Below are 15,366 nucleotides of genomic sequence, written 5' to 3'. Positions count from 1 at the left end.
ACACATGCAAGAAAAAAAGTCATGACTCAATCTTGAATGTTAAAACTGTTGTTTCAGAAAGCATGCGTCACTGAGAAAAATACTTTCCATTTATTCATTTTCAAATATAAGCAATGTGAGAAAGCTACTGACAAAGCTGTCAACTTGTCATCATATACCCTGACCCAGGTTGAATGGAATATTTTATCTAAAGTCTTCAATTTTGCTATAGTGCCAAATAACATACCTAAGTTAGACATCATAACAAAAGACTGGCAGCAATTTTAATTCAAATTCACCAAGCTTGAATTCAAGCATAATTCAAGGCTTTTTGTAATAATAATATTTTAATATTGAAAGAAGACAAAGGCATCATGATCTTAATTCTTTATTCCAAAGTTACAGAAACAAGATGATAGCCTCACAAAATGATTTCATCAAGGACCCTATGAGCTGACCTAAAGAAATTAAAGATCAAATTGCCAAACAGATCTATAGAGTACCTAAAACTTATAAAGATATTTCCCAATAAGACTGACTGTAGATGCTATAAACTGTCCTATACATAACCTAGTTAAGTACTTAATGATGCTTCTAACCTTTATGTTGGAAAAACATCCTCCTACATCAGGGGTGTTCAACCCGTCGATCTCTTGTGTATTCTTCCTTACTTACAAATTTAATTAAAACTGAAAACATAATATTTTATTTTGTATTATTTTTAATTTGCTTTAAGTGTATTGCTATTGTTTATTTATTTTTCATTAAAATTGTCAAATCAGTAATTTTCTTATAAGTCCGGGTAAATGAATTAATTTGGGTCAGTGGAAGTCAAACAGCGAGCTGAGTGAATAGAATTATAAGCGAAGTGTAAAAACTCGATTGTAGCTTAAATATTAAATATTCCTAAGCACATTACATCAATTTTTTTACTTAAGTTAAGTCCCATGTGAATATTGTAAAAAAATAAACTTTGTTTGTCTCGGTATAGTTTGTATTAGATGTTTTTGTAAATAACTCTTTTGAAGCAAACTGTATATACTGCTTTAATAAGAATATGTTAGAGTGTTAAAAACAAAGGCAATGTTTTTGTCGCCAAAGCTGTACATGACAGCAACAGAAAGATTGTTATTGAAACTTGTATGTATGAGAAAGGCTTGCAGGCTCTAAGTGTAAACATCTCCGAAGTCAGTCAGAAAGAGTTCAAACAACTTTCTGATGGCCAGCAACTTACAATCAAAACAAAGCAGAGGAGAACAAAAGGATGCCAAACTTGAAACTTAAGATGAAAGACTCATACTGATTCTTTTGGGTTGCCAAACTTCATGCAAGGTCTCAGAGGAGGCCTAATAAAAAGAGACTGAAGCAAGCATAAGGGATCTCTGTTCCAGAATTGTTGTCAGAGAGGAGGCTGCCCAGTCCAGAGTCGCCATCAGAGAGACTGCTCGGATCTACGTAGCTTGAGAGAGGAGTTTCCCGCTTCCAGAAAGGAGCTTCTCAGTTCAAGACATTGCTAGAGAGAGACTACTTGTACAGAGGATTTGAAATTGGAAGTGATCACTATTTAGTCTTGAGCAGGATAAAATTTAATTTCATATTCAAAAGAATAACATGTAAGAAAGTTTTAAAGTGAATAAAAGTTGAGCAGCTTTCAGATGTGAACTGTAGACTAAAATACACAAAGATTATTGAAGAAAAAATGAAAGAGTTTGAGAACAGGAATCAAACCTTGGAGATTCAGTGGCAAATTCTGAAGAAACCATTGATTGATTCTGACAGAGAGGCATGTGGTGAGGTTGCCTGCAAGGATAAAAAAATCAGAACTCCCTGGCGGACACAGGAAGTTAAAGAGGCAGTGAAGGAAAATAAGTAAGCATATCAAAAGTTCCTGTAAATAAGTCAGCTTGTGCTCTTAGAGACAAATGCAAGAATGCTAAACACTGTGTAAAACTAGCTAAACAAAAGTCATGAGAGGACTTTGGCAAGAATACAGAAAAAAAATATCAAGAAGGTGGCAAAATATTCTGGAGGTTGCTGAAGAAGCTTAGGAATGGAGGAAAGAGTGCCGTAAAAGGAGTTAGAGATGATAAAGGTGACATGAAAACGGAAGAAAAATATATTCTTGAGGTATGGAGTAATTACTTTGAAAAACTGATAAATGAAACAAGCAGTGAATACAGCACAGTGGTAAAAAAAAACACTGACCAGACATGCAGTCAGGAATACATATCTATATTTGAAGTACAAAAAGCCATCAAAAGCTTAAAATGTGGAAAGGCAGCAGGAGTAGATGATATTCTACCAGAAATGCTGAAGTATGGTGGCATAAAAGTCTTACAGTGGCTGCACTGCATAGTTCAGAAAGCCTAGACAGAGGGACGAATTCCCGATGATTGGAGTAGAGCTCTCATAGTACCCATATATAAAAAGGGAAATAAAACTGAACGAATTACAGACGTATTCCCTACTGAGTGTTCCTGGCAAGATTTATACCAGTATACTTGAGAAACGGTTGAGAAGAATTGTGGAAGAAAAGCTTGGTGAAGAACAAGCTGGATTCCTGCCAAATAGAGGCTGTCAGGATAAGATCTTCACTTTACGACAAATAGTCGAGAAAGCATGGGAATATAACAGAGATCTGTATTTAAGTTTTGTCGATTTGGAAAAAGCATGGGACAAGATGCCAAGAGAGAAGCTATTCAATACGCTACAGTTATATGGTATCGATGGGGCATTATATCAAGCAATACTTAGTCTTTATTTGTAAGTCAGCAGTCAGAATTGAAGGAAGTACAGGAAGATGGTTTAATGTTAAATCTGGTGTCAGACAAGGATGTACATTATCCCCTCTTTTATTCATTATCTATATGGATCACATTATGAAGGAAAGTGTATTAAACATGATATCAAAATTGGAGATGTTAATGTCAGCTCTTTGGTTTATGTGGATGATGTTATACTTCTAAATAAATCCGCTACAAGTCTGCAAGATTCTCTGGCTAAATTGAATAGCTGTTGTAATAGATATGGTATGAAGGTCAGCAATAAAAAGACAAAGACAATGAAAATAGGCAGAATCATTGAAAATGTCAACTGTGTTGTGAATGGAGAACCTGTGGAACAAGTAAAACATTCCAGCTACTTAGGCACGATTTTTACTGAAGATGGTAAATTAAATATAGAAATGGACAACAGAATCAGCAAAGCTGGTATGGTGGGAAGTCAATTGAATAAATTTATGGAATAAGAGAGAAATTAGTTGGAACACTAAATTAGCTATATACAAGACAGTGTTCAAACCAGTTTTAACTTATGGATCTGAGAGCTGGGTCAGAAGTAAAACACTTGACCAAACACTAGAGACCACAGATATGAGAATCCTGAGAAAGATTATAGGCGCGAACAGATGGCATCAATGGCAATATCATATTAAAAACAAGGATATTAGGAAAGAACTTGACATTGTCAGCATCCAGGAATGCATTAGCAGAGCTAATCTCAGGTGGTATGGTCACTTAAATAGAACGGGAGAGGAAAGATTAGCAAAACAAGTGTTCTCTGCCAGGTTGGCAGCAAAACGACCCAAAGGAAGACCTAGACAATAGAAATATAAGATCTGATAATGTTGGAGTCTTGACAAGTAACAGACTGATTTGGAGGAAAATTGTAGATAGGAAGTTAGTAATGAGGTAATTTTTTCATGTAGTACTATCATATCCTGTACACTCCTTGAGGGTACATGGCAGGAATTTGATGATGATGGTGATGATGAAAGGACACCATTTTGGATATGACAATTATATTGGTTGGTTAAGACATAAATCTTTTTACCAAGATTCCCAAAGAAAACAACATATAGTGACTACAAGAGCTATTTCCACCAGACACCCTCAACCCTTTTTAAATAGACAAGTTGGAAAATGACAAAAAAATATCAAAGTGAATTTAATAGCTATATTTGCAATTTTAAAGTTATGTAGAAAACATGTAGGTGTAATATTTCAAAAAGGTGGAAATTAAAAAATACCATACAAAGCCAAAATATGACTATATATATTATTATTTTCCTCATCTGGCAGAGATCCAAAGAAACACTCAAGAGTTTTCACAACTTAAACTCTAAAATACATTTCACAGCAGAAAATAAAGAAACATAACTTCTTTTCTTGAACTATGCTAGTCTAAGTTACTGAACAAAACAGACTAGCTTTCTCAGTATACAAGAAAGAATTCAACACTGGCAGATATTTATGTGCTACTTTTTTTATATCAACCCCATTCAGAAGCAGGATGTCATAAAAGTTTTTAAAGATATGATTACAATTTAAAACTATCAATAGCATTTTACAAAAAAAAAAAAACTACCAAATGTCTTGGCAAACATGTAAGAAAACATCAAGCATTATGCTTGATGTTTTCTTACATGTTTACAGTTACAGTTACCAGTTTACAGATACAGTTACCCTACATAAAAACATCACTGATAAAACAGCTCATGTATTGAAGTTGCTTTTACACTTATGACAAAAATTTCCCTGGCAGACCACCCAAAAACCTCATTTGCTTCTTAAAAGACCAAATCTTTATTCTGTGCATGTGGCATCTGTTACATTCAAACGAAGTATTAGGAAGAAAGTTTCATGAAAAAACATATCAAAGATTCAGAGAAAAAATAAAGCTCATAATCAGGCATATCTTTTCATACTACAAGCAAAAATATTTGATGACTTGGGAACTGATAAAAATACCACAGTGAATTTAATAGCTATATTTGCAATTTTAAAATCATCTCTGAAATGACATGACATCCATTACACATAATAAAAATAAAGGCTTAATCTTCAACCATGGTCAACCTATAAAAATGACCTAAGATACTTGGAACTAGAGTATGTTAGATGTTACACAGCACAGATCAACAATGAATACTAATTGGTCTTTTGAGGATGAAAATGGCAGGCTTTTAACTGGAACAGATGAAATCTTGCAGCATTGGCATGATTACTTGGCTAACCTTTTCTCAGAAGACATCATAATAATCAAAATCTTAAACATAATACAAATGACATTGGAAGGAGACTTCCTTATTTTAAGAAGCAGCAGTTAATTCTTTGAAGATAGCAAAAGTGACAGGCATAGATGGAATAACTTCAGAACATATGGGGGAGGAAGGAACTTATCATAGATATCCTGCTCAAAATTTGTCAAAGTGGGCAGAACAATTATTCATGGCCTAAAGATGGGTGCACTTCTTTTCTGCTTCCTATTCCTAAAAATGGAAACAGTTCTAGAATTGGTACATTTTTACTATCAGTTTAATCAATCATCCAAGCAAAATCTTTCTAAAAATTTTATTCTCTAGGATTGAAAGGAAAACAAAGTATACTTTCAAAGAGCCAAGCAAGATTCCATAAAAACTACAATTCTACAGGTCACTTATTTATAATACATCTAACTGGAGAAAAATATATTGAACATAATAAAATACTATGTCACAATTTTATAGATATACAGAAGAACAGCAATTCAGTATGGCATTTAAAAAAAAAAAAAATTTTTTTTTTTAATGTTGAGCCCAATACACAGGAGGTTGGTTGGTCAACCTATAGTACATTAGTACTGTGTATGGGTGGTGGGTTGGAAAAGGAGGAATATGTTTACATTTGATTTGAATGACTTTAAATTGTATTCATTGGAAAACACAGCAGGTGGGAGACTGTTCCACAGTGCAGCAATTGCAGGGATGAAGGAATAAGAAAAGAAACTTGTTCTGTTTGTTTCTAGGTGAGCTGTGAAGGGATGTTGTGCAGCAGCTGTACCTGTTCCAATGAGTTTAGTACTGAGTGGAGGAATTATTGATGATATTTCCAATGAGCATTTTCCATGGAAATATTTGTAGAATATACATACTGCAGAGACCATACGTCTGTGTGAAAGAGGGGGGGGGGATTGGTAAGGGATGGATCATTGATAAGTCTAATTGCTCTCCTCTGTATTGAGTCGAGCATTTTGAGAGAGCTTTTTGGGGCCCCACCCCATATGTGAGAGCAATATTCAATAGCTGGGCAGATTTGTGACTTGTATAATGTTAATAACTATTCGGGGGTGAAGTAATGTCTTGAGCGAAAGAGAAATCCTAGTTTTTTTTGAGGCTGAGGATGCAATGCTTGAGATATGTTTATGCCAGGAGAGATTTGATGTGAGGGTAATTCCAAGGAGAGAGATCTCAAACTGTCTGGAGATTTAACTATCATTAAAAATGATATTGGGAATTTTTTTTTTTAATGGGAAATAGTACAGAACTGGGTTTTATTGGCATTGAAATTTATGAGGTTATCTGAACCCTATTGGAGAATGGCGTGGAGATCAGAGTTGGGGGTTGCAGTGGTTGATGTTCTGTAGGTTGAGGTGAGATGTGTAGGGTAAGGTTTATCAAATGAAAGGGAGGAGTGCAATGTGCTGTCATCTGCAAAACTGTGTATTGGGTTGGAGGTCAACTGAAGTAGGTCATTGATATATAACAGGAAGAGGGTTGGTGAGAGGATAGAACCTTGTAGGACCCCAGCATTAATTGAGTGGTGAGAGGATAGGGAGCCGTCCACCATCACACAGAGCATGCGTCCAGACAGAAAACTTGGCAAGTTCGTAATCATCAATACTGGCATTCATTTATTTGGCGAGTGTCTTCAAGATAGTGTAGGAGTTGGGAATTGATGATTTTTTCCATTACCTTCGACAGGACTGAGGTAAGCGAGATAAGACAGCAATTGGATGGCAGTGACTTGTCACCCTTCTTGGGGATTTGCTGGATATAGGACAATTTCCAGTGGAGTAGGAGAATATATATAGGTGACATAGGATAGGGGTCAGGTCTAAAGCACAAACTTTCAGAACAATTGGAGGAATGCCATCGGGACCAAGAGATTTTTTTTGTGTCTAATTTGGACAGTATTTTTCTGATCTCATCTTGGCAAAAGGATATGGGAGGCATTGTATGTTGGGTGTCTGCAATGGTTGGGGGACATTAACCATTGTCAGTTATGCATGCATTTGAAGCAAAGTATGAGGCCAGAAGATTGGCTTTTTCTGTGGGTGATAATGCAGTAGAGTCATCGGGGTGGGAATAGTGTTGGGCAGAAATTACGGCCAATTTTGCTGTCTGTGACACCAGTTTTGCAGCTGCGGCACGTAGTAGATATATCAGTGGCAGTCAAAGGCACTGAGCTGGCGAGACAAGTGGTGCTTTTGCCATTGGCTTTTGATGCTGCCATCTTTGCTGTGTACAGTAGGCATCGTGTGCACTTACATGTGGCTGATTAAGAATTGGAAGAATAGTTGGATTAATACACTATAAGGGTACTTACAGTTTGTACTGAAGTATTCAGCTGTTCAGTAACCACTGTTGGGTTTCCGTTTGATGGTTAATTCCGATGGAAAAACACTCGCAATAACGGTAAATTGGAGAGCACAAATTTATTTGAAGTAGCTTATTCACCGATGCCGCCTGCCAGATGGGGGATGGCATGCGGCATTGTGAAGAATACTAAACCAATATGGAATAGATAATAAAATAGTATGCCTATTAAAACTCTGCTGTTCCTCAGAAATGTTAATAGAAATCAATGGCAATTATAGCAAGCCTTTCAAAAAATGGAAAGAGACTGCTATCAAAGTTGCCTATTTTCACCGATGCTTATTTTAAGCTATATTTGGAATATATAATAAACTTAGCCTTGGAAAACAGTGATATTGAAATTACAGTTGGTGATAAAAGAATCAAAGAGATCTCCTTGTTAAGGAGATTTCAAGACAGAAATGCCTGGGGAGGGGAGGGGAGGGAGAGAGAGAGAGCATGTCAGGAATGCCACTTTTATAGTGCCCTAATGATCTACACAGACTATCAGCTCAAGAATACCTTTCCTCATCTCAGGTTTTTGATGGCTCCCTGCTCAAAGTTGATATGTACTCCTGACTACATTCATCCTGAATATTTTCTACCACCACTCTGTCACTGCTTATTTCATTCAAATTATTTCAAAGCAATGGTAAATAATTTCAAACTGTTGTGTCCTGAATAAACCAAGAGAAAGAATTACCATTTTTTTATTCAGGAACAACTCTCTTTGGAAATAGGCAGAGAATGTGGTGTGTTAGCCATAAACTGGAAATGTATATATATGTATATAATACTAAGATAGGAGTAAGAAATTATATAACCAATAAAAGAAAATTGTAAGACCTAACCTGTTATGTATAAGGGTCTGATAGAGAAATTATTTAATGTATTGAATTAATTTAAGAACCCCATTTTTATGTTTCATAAGATATCAAAATCTGTAAGTAAGAGTCTGAGGGTCACCTTTTGACTGCCCAGTGTTACGTGTGCCAGGAGCGAGGGAGAAATTATGAAAAAGAGAAACTAGAATGCTTTCTAAGAAAACATGCCACCAAGCGCACATGCGATGTAGTGGAAGGAGCTGGACGCCGTGACGAAAACCCACATGACCGCGTTCGCGGGCATTGCGATATACGAGAAATGCCGGGAAGAGCATGAAAACAAAAAGGTCATGCAACTCCCACTCGAGGCTTTTTAGTTCCTATTTCCTGACCTCTTGGACGTTGGACCAGTCCACCCCTATGGAGAAGTTCCAGGCTGGCCGTGGAAGGTATGAGTCGTCTGCCACAGCATGGAATAGGGCTAGCTATTTCCTTGGACTAGGATAGCTATGCAATATTGTGCAACAGAAGAACCAAGCAGATGCCGTCCGTTCTGGCTAAGCTACTGAGCCATATCACCCTTCCCGCTGAGAATCTGGCTGTACAGTTGTCCAAGGTGATTAGACGAGCAGCAGACTGAGAAGCCTTGATGCCCAGACAAGGCAGAAGAAAGGAACGAGTATCATTTCAGAGACGGTAATGTAGACTCTTGTATCATATTTTCCAGTTAAGAAATTATGTGTTTCCCAAAGAACATTTTGTGTAGTGGACTTATTAGATAGAACTTTAGGAACTGTCTCCAACTTGGCATAGACCCATCTTTGTTTGAGAACTGTCTTCTTAGAAGGACTCTACTTATTTTGTATGAATTAATTGTGTTGAAGGATAAAACTAGTGAACACGTGAGTGTAGAATGTGTGATAACTTATGATGAGATAATGTTAAGTTATATATAGAAGGTCCAAGCAAATTTGTTCATGTATTTCATTAGTAGTAATGAACCAGAGATCTTACTTAAATTTGATTCAGATTACCTAGTAGTAAGACTTTCATGTATCAATTCTTTAATTAATAAATATGTTTCTTAGTACCTGACTGATCTGGTTTAGTATATGAAGTCAAACAGCCACTCATAAAAATATTATCAAACTTAGCAGGAAGAACCCACGTATAATCTAATAAAGTGGACCATGACTGTATGCAAGGATATAGTGAACAGAAGTTAGATATTTATTGTAGTTTAGTTACTGTGTATCACTCTGAGAGAGCCAACCTGGATAAGTCTCATCTATCCTCGGTATTGGCCAGCGCAGTTAAAAAATAAATTTTGTCAATGCTTTATCAGGTGGACTGTCTCAGAAGATATGTTTAACAGCCACGTCTCTTTCTAGGATAAAGCCCTAATCATTAAGTATCCTACACGTGATTAAACTTAAAAGCGGCCAAAGATATTGCTTGTTTAAAAAGGGGAAAGATTTAAAAGAACAACGAGTTAAGTATAGACTAACCTTAAAGGCTAAAAGCGAATAATATAGAAAAAGAAGATATAACAAATGGCGCAGTCAGTCGACAGGATGTGATCCGATCCCAAAAACAAAAGTTAGTAAATAGATCAATCACAGTGAGTTGGTCTTTGAATTCTTATCAGGCAGGCAAAAGACTAGTGAGAAAAATAGTGTATTAGAATACTTCAGTAACATTTATTGTAAACCAAGAGGCAAACATGTGAAACCCACCTAATAGTCGAATAATGAAAATTAATGAGTCCATCAGGTGCATGAATCCCCATCAAGTATTTCCAAAATTCTCGGGAGAGAAGGATGATGATGTGATCATGTTTTTTTATTACATAGAAAAGCTAAAGGAAAAAGGGGGATGGAATGACCTCCAACTACTGGCTTTGGTTCGTAACAATTTAGTGGGTGAGGTTGAAGCCTACCTGTCCTCCTCTCCATGATAAGAAAAACCACAGAGTACCTGGAATTTAAGCAACTGCTAATATCCAAGTACTCTCGGAGGAAAGAAAGCACCGAAGTTTTAAGGGAACTATACGACTGCATACAAAAAAGATGGTGAAGGAGTAATTGAATTTCTAGACAAAATAGTATCCATTACCAAAACAATGAGAATATCTTCCCCAGAAGAGGAAACCCACCTGAGATGGTTAGCTTTCCAACAGTTTAAGGTCGGTCTATGTGACAACCTAGGGGAGGTGATAATTAAGAAAGGGGGCCCAGGAATTAGATGGATGTTTGGCTCTAGCCATAAAACAAGAAAAATTAGTAGAGGAAATGACTCAGGCCTCACTCTTAAGGACAAAAATTAAAGAAAACAATTAATCGGCCCAGAACAAACCATTGTTCAAAAAAGGAGTTCTGGTTTATTGGGTTCCAATACGTGTGAAATAAAATTAGAGAAAACTGAAAACAAGGTAACAACAAAGAATAGAAGCAACATAAAAGGGGAACACAAAATGCAATCAGTCTAAATAGCAAAAGCGGGAAAGGAAAGACCTCTGTCCCTATAGGATGCAGTTGGAGGTGTCCCTTGTAAATTTCTCCTCGATACCAGAGTTAACATATCAGTGGTGCCAATACAATTAGAGAATTTCAAAACAGTAGCACTGATAGCCTCACTGAGATATCCGAACCCATCAAAATCATTGGTATTGCTAAAGTTGAGCTCTCCTCAAAGTTAAAGGTTAGCTCTAAGATCTCCATGCCTTGTTTTCTGTTTGAATCTACACATGAATTGGTTGTGCTTCCAGAAGTGGCAGACACCAGCAGTCAAGTAATACTGGGCCCCGACTTTCTGGAGGAAAATCAATTCATGTGCGACTTCTCCAGTAAGACACACATGAATAGCCTTGTGTGGGAAGAGGTATAGGCCAGAATGCCTAACAAAGTCTGATGATGAGATAGGCATGACCATGGAAATTGAAGCAAACCATAGTCGTGAAAATGCTGATATGTGGAAAAAGAAGTTAATCTCAGACACCTTTGGGCTCTCGAGCTCTGAGCAAGACAGGGTTCTTATCGAGGAATTCTTTGTGACAGTCTTCCATCGGTATCCCAAGGTATTTACTGAGGAGGTTAGTTCACTTTCTTGCACGAAAAGAATCCAACACGCAGTCCAGGTAACTTCTGATGCACTTGTATACGTAAGGCAATATCAGACACCCCTCAAACACATGGACAACCTCAAGAAGTTATTAATGGATTATGAAAAGGCTGGAATTATAGAGAAATCAAGCTCCCGGTGGAACAGCCCCTTTATATTGGTAGAAAAACCTGATGGGGGTTTGAGGTTTTTCTTGGATTTAAGGGAAGTAAATAAAGTAACAAAACCCATTGAATTCCCTGTTTGCAAGATTGAGGACCTGCTGATTGGATTGGAAGGAGCTGAATATTTTTCAAAATTGGACCTAAACTCTGGCTATTTCCAAATCCCTCTGAGGGAGGAAGACAGGAAGTACTTTGCATTCACCACCAGGTGGCAAAAGTACCAAATGTGCCGCCTTCCTCAGGGAGCTAGGAACTCAGCCATGAGTTTCCAATGCTTGATGAACTCTGTTCTGCATGACGTGTTAGGAGAGGGAGTAATATGTTTCCAGGACGATCTCCTGGTCTACTCATCCAGTATTAAGGAACACTGTAGATTGTTGACTTATATCATGAGTAGGTTGAACGAGGCCCCACTCTCTTTGAAGTATTTGAAGTGCAAGTTCTTCCTTAAGGAAGTGGAGTATCTTGGTCATAGAGTTAGCAAGAATGGGATAAAACCCACTGATAGTAATGTTACCGCCATCCTAATGGCCAAAATTCCCAACACCGTAAGATAAGTCAGGAGATATCTTGGCATGGTAAATTTTTACCGAAAGTTCATCGGCGATTATTCGAAATTATTGGAGCCCATAGTCAGGCTAACGAAAAAGGGAAAGAGATTTGAATGGGGAAGGGAACAACAGCAAGCACATCGCCTTTTAAACCTTGCTTTAACAGAATCTCTGGTGCTGACCTATCCCAAACTAGGGCAGATGTTCTATCTTTCGGCAGACGCCTCCTTTGATACGATAGCCTCTGTAGTGGAACAAGAAGAAGGGGAGGGATTCAAGCCCATTGCCTTCATCAGCAGGAAGCTCTCCCTTTCTGAGTTAAACTACTCAGTGATAGAGAAGGAGGTGCTAGCCATCATTTACGCCTTACAAAAATTTAAGTACATGCTCCTAGGCCAACAATGTGTCCTGCGATCCGATCACAAACCTCTGTCGTTTATTTCCTCGATGAAAGACAAAAACCACAGGATAATAAGGTGGGCATTGGAGATGCAGGAATTCAACTTGAGAGTGGAGTATATTCCTGGATCGACTAACGTGGTTGCGGATTATCTGTCCAGATCATTGGGCCCTAGGTCTAAGGAAAATGATGGTTCAGGGTATAATGCTTCCTTTTCAGTGCTACGGACGGATGTGTCTGACAAGAGCAGGGTCACCCCTATCAAGCATAAGTTTGGGAAAAGCACCACATAGTAAAAGAGCAAAGACGAGATCCATTATGGGGAAAGGTGTATGAGAAAATTTTAAAAGAGAGGTCCCTCGACACAGAATCTTTCGATCACACCCTACACATTGACCAAGATGGTTTACTACTTTCCAAACACAATGTTATTACAGGAAGATGGAAGGATAAAATCATAGTCCCAGCCATCATGATCCCCTGGGTAATCAAGGGGTGTTTAGAACATGGAACAGGATTCGAGACAGATATCTTTGGAAGGGAATGAGAAGGAATATCGAGGCATACATGGCCTCTTGCCACTTGCGCCAGAAAAAAATCCAGTGTTTTAGGTAAGCCCCCCCCCAACCGATCCCAATCCCCAGGCATCCCTTCTAAGCCATAGCCATGGATATAGTGGGTCCTCTTCCTGTCACCAAGAAAGGAAACAAGTATATTCTTGTAATCATAAATATGTTCTCACAATATCCAGAGGCTGTGGCTATCAAAAATCAATCTGCTCGAACTGTGGCAGAAAAATTCTTCAAGCTCATTATTACTAGATATGGGACACCAGAAACTCTCCTCTCTGATAGTTCCAACTTTACTGCCGAAGTCATGCTACAGCTATGCAAGCTGTTGAAAATAAAGACGCTGTTCACCACTCCTTATCATCCCAAAGGTAATTAGATGTGTGAACGAATGAACAGAATATTGAAGCTCACCCTCTTGAAGTTAGCTAATGTTCACATCTTCAATTGGGATACCTATCTGGCACACACTTTATTTGAATGCAGGACAGCTTTGCACACCGCCATTAAGGAGGCCCGTGCTGTGGTTCTTTATGGGTTTGCCCAGCTTTCCGAGTGATTTCAGAGATTCCCGAATGGATTCTGGTTTCCCAGACATCGACGATTATTTGAACAACTTAATTTGTGAAAATAAGATGGCCTAAGAAATAGTAGTCAGCTCTAGTGAGGACTGTTTCCAACGGGCTAGAAACTATGCGAACAAGTTAAGAAGGTTTAAGGACTAGAATCCAGGGAATCTTGTCTTACTAGAGCAAGGATCCATAAACAAAAGAGGGGGCAAGTTTAGGAAAAGTGCTGTAGGCCCTTATGAGATCCAAGAAAAATTATCCCCAGTGACCTTGAAGATCATGGAACGATCCAAACGAACAAAAACCTTAATAGTCTACTCAGACCAACTAAAACTCTACAGGACCAGACCAAGTAAACTGGTGTGTCAAGGAGACTCACTGGAGAGTGTGTATAGAAAAAAAAAAATGGAAATATTCACCAAAAAAGGGGGAGGAATAACACAAAGCCCATCAAAGGGAAGGAATATTATTGATACTCATCCTATGGAAGAAGAGGATCACACTTCTATCTGGTCAAGTAGATATAATCGCCACGAAAAAAACAAAAGGAAGGCTGGCCTGAACAACCAAACATCACCAATGTTGAGAGGAGAAGGGCACTGCAGTGAAATTGGAACAGATGAATCCAAACAATCCAGATATAATCTAAGACCAAGGCCCACCAATAAAGGTGAACATTCCGGTGAAATAATGCACATATGCAAAAATGGACACTCTTTGATTGCAGAGGCAAGCCCTCAGGTGAATCATGTTTTCTTTGAACATGGGAGACCCCAAGAGAACTGTATCGACACAAGGAATCTAAGAGTGGAGAAGACGCAACATAATATCTCGGAAGTCTGTCTAAATGGGGATGTGAAGAAAAAGGGGAGAAGATTAAGAAAATCCATGCCCCATCATGACAGAGAACTTAGCAGGATCTGCTGCCTCCAGTTCACAAGGGATTATTTTAGCAGACAGGACACAACAAAACATCTACATTACCTTTATCTTTGGTTTTGCTGTCACCTATATCATCTGAGTCCATACAAAGGTTTCTCTCAATGAGAATCTAACTCTGGTCTTATCCAATCAAAAGTAGCAATGTCTCGCCATTCTTCCATGTGACAGAGGCAAAACCTATAGCGAATTTCATTATTTCTATTTCGAGCTCCCACTGACATCATCATCAAATTCCTACCATGTACCCTCAAGGGGTGTACAGGATATGATAGTACAACATGAAAAAAATTACACCATTACTAACATCCTATCTACAATTTTCCTCCAAATCAGTCTGTTACTTGTCAAGACTCCAACATTATCAGATCCTATATTTCTATCGTCTAAGGCACTTTGTACCGCATCAATCCACCTATATCTTGGTCTTCCTCTGGGTCGTTTTGCTGCCAACCTGGCAGAGAACACTTGTTTTGCTAATCTTTCCTCGCCCATTCTGTTTAAGTGACCATACCACCTGAGATTAGCTCTGCTAACACATTCCTGGATGTTGACAATATCAAGTTCTTTCCTAGTATCCTCGTTTTTAATATATTGCCATTGATGCCATCTCTTCACACCTCTAATCTTTCTCAGGAATCTCATATCTGCAGTCTCTAGTCTTTGGTCAAGTGTTTTACTTCTGACTCAGCTCCTTAAGTTAAAACTGGTTTGAACACTGTCTTGTATATAGCTAATTTAGTGTTCTGGCTAATTTCTCTCTTATTCCATATGAATTTATTCAATTGACTTCCTACCATACCAGCTTTGCTGATTCTGTTGTCTATTTCTACCACCTTCAGTAAAAATCGTGCCTAA

General features: G+C 38.0%; 1 protein-coding gene across 2 annotated transcripts in view; it reads right to left on the bottom strand.

Moving 5' to 3' along the window:
• Positions 1-15,366, bottom strand: part of Wdr81 (WD repeat domain 81) — a 369,840-nt gene that overhangs the window by 35,218 nt on the left and 319,256 nt on the right. The window lies entirely within an intron of this gene.

The sequence above is a fragment of the Typopeltis vanoorti genome, chromosome 10 (assembly GCF_054136105.1).
Source record: "Typopeltis vanoorti isolate ZY-2024b chromosome 10, IOZ_Tvanoo_1.0, whole genome shotgun sequence".
Classification (NCBI taxonomy): Eukaryota; Metazoa; Arthropoda; class Arachnida; order Uropygi; family Thelyphonidae; genus Typopeltis; species Typopeltis vanoorti.
The sequence above is the reverse complement of the archived record's forward strand: the minus strand, read 5'-3'. Positions and strand labels throughout refer to the sequence as shown.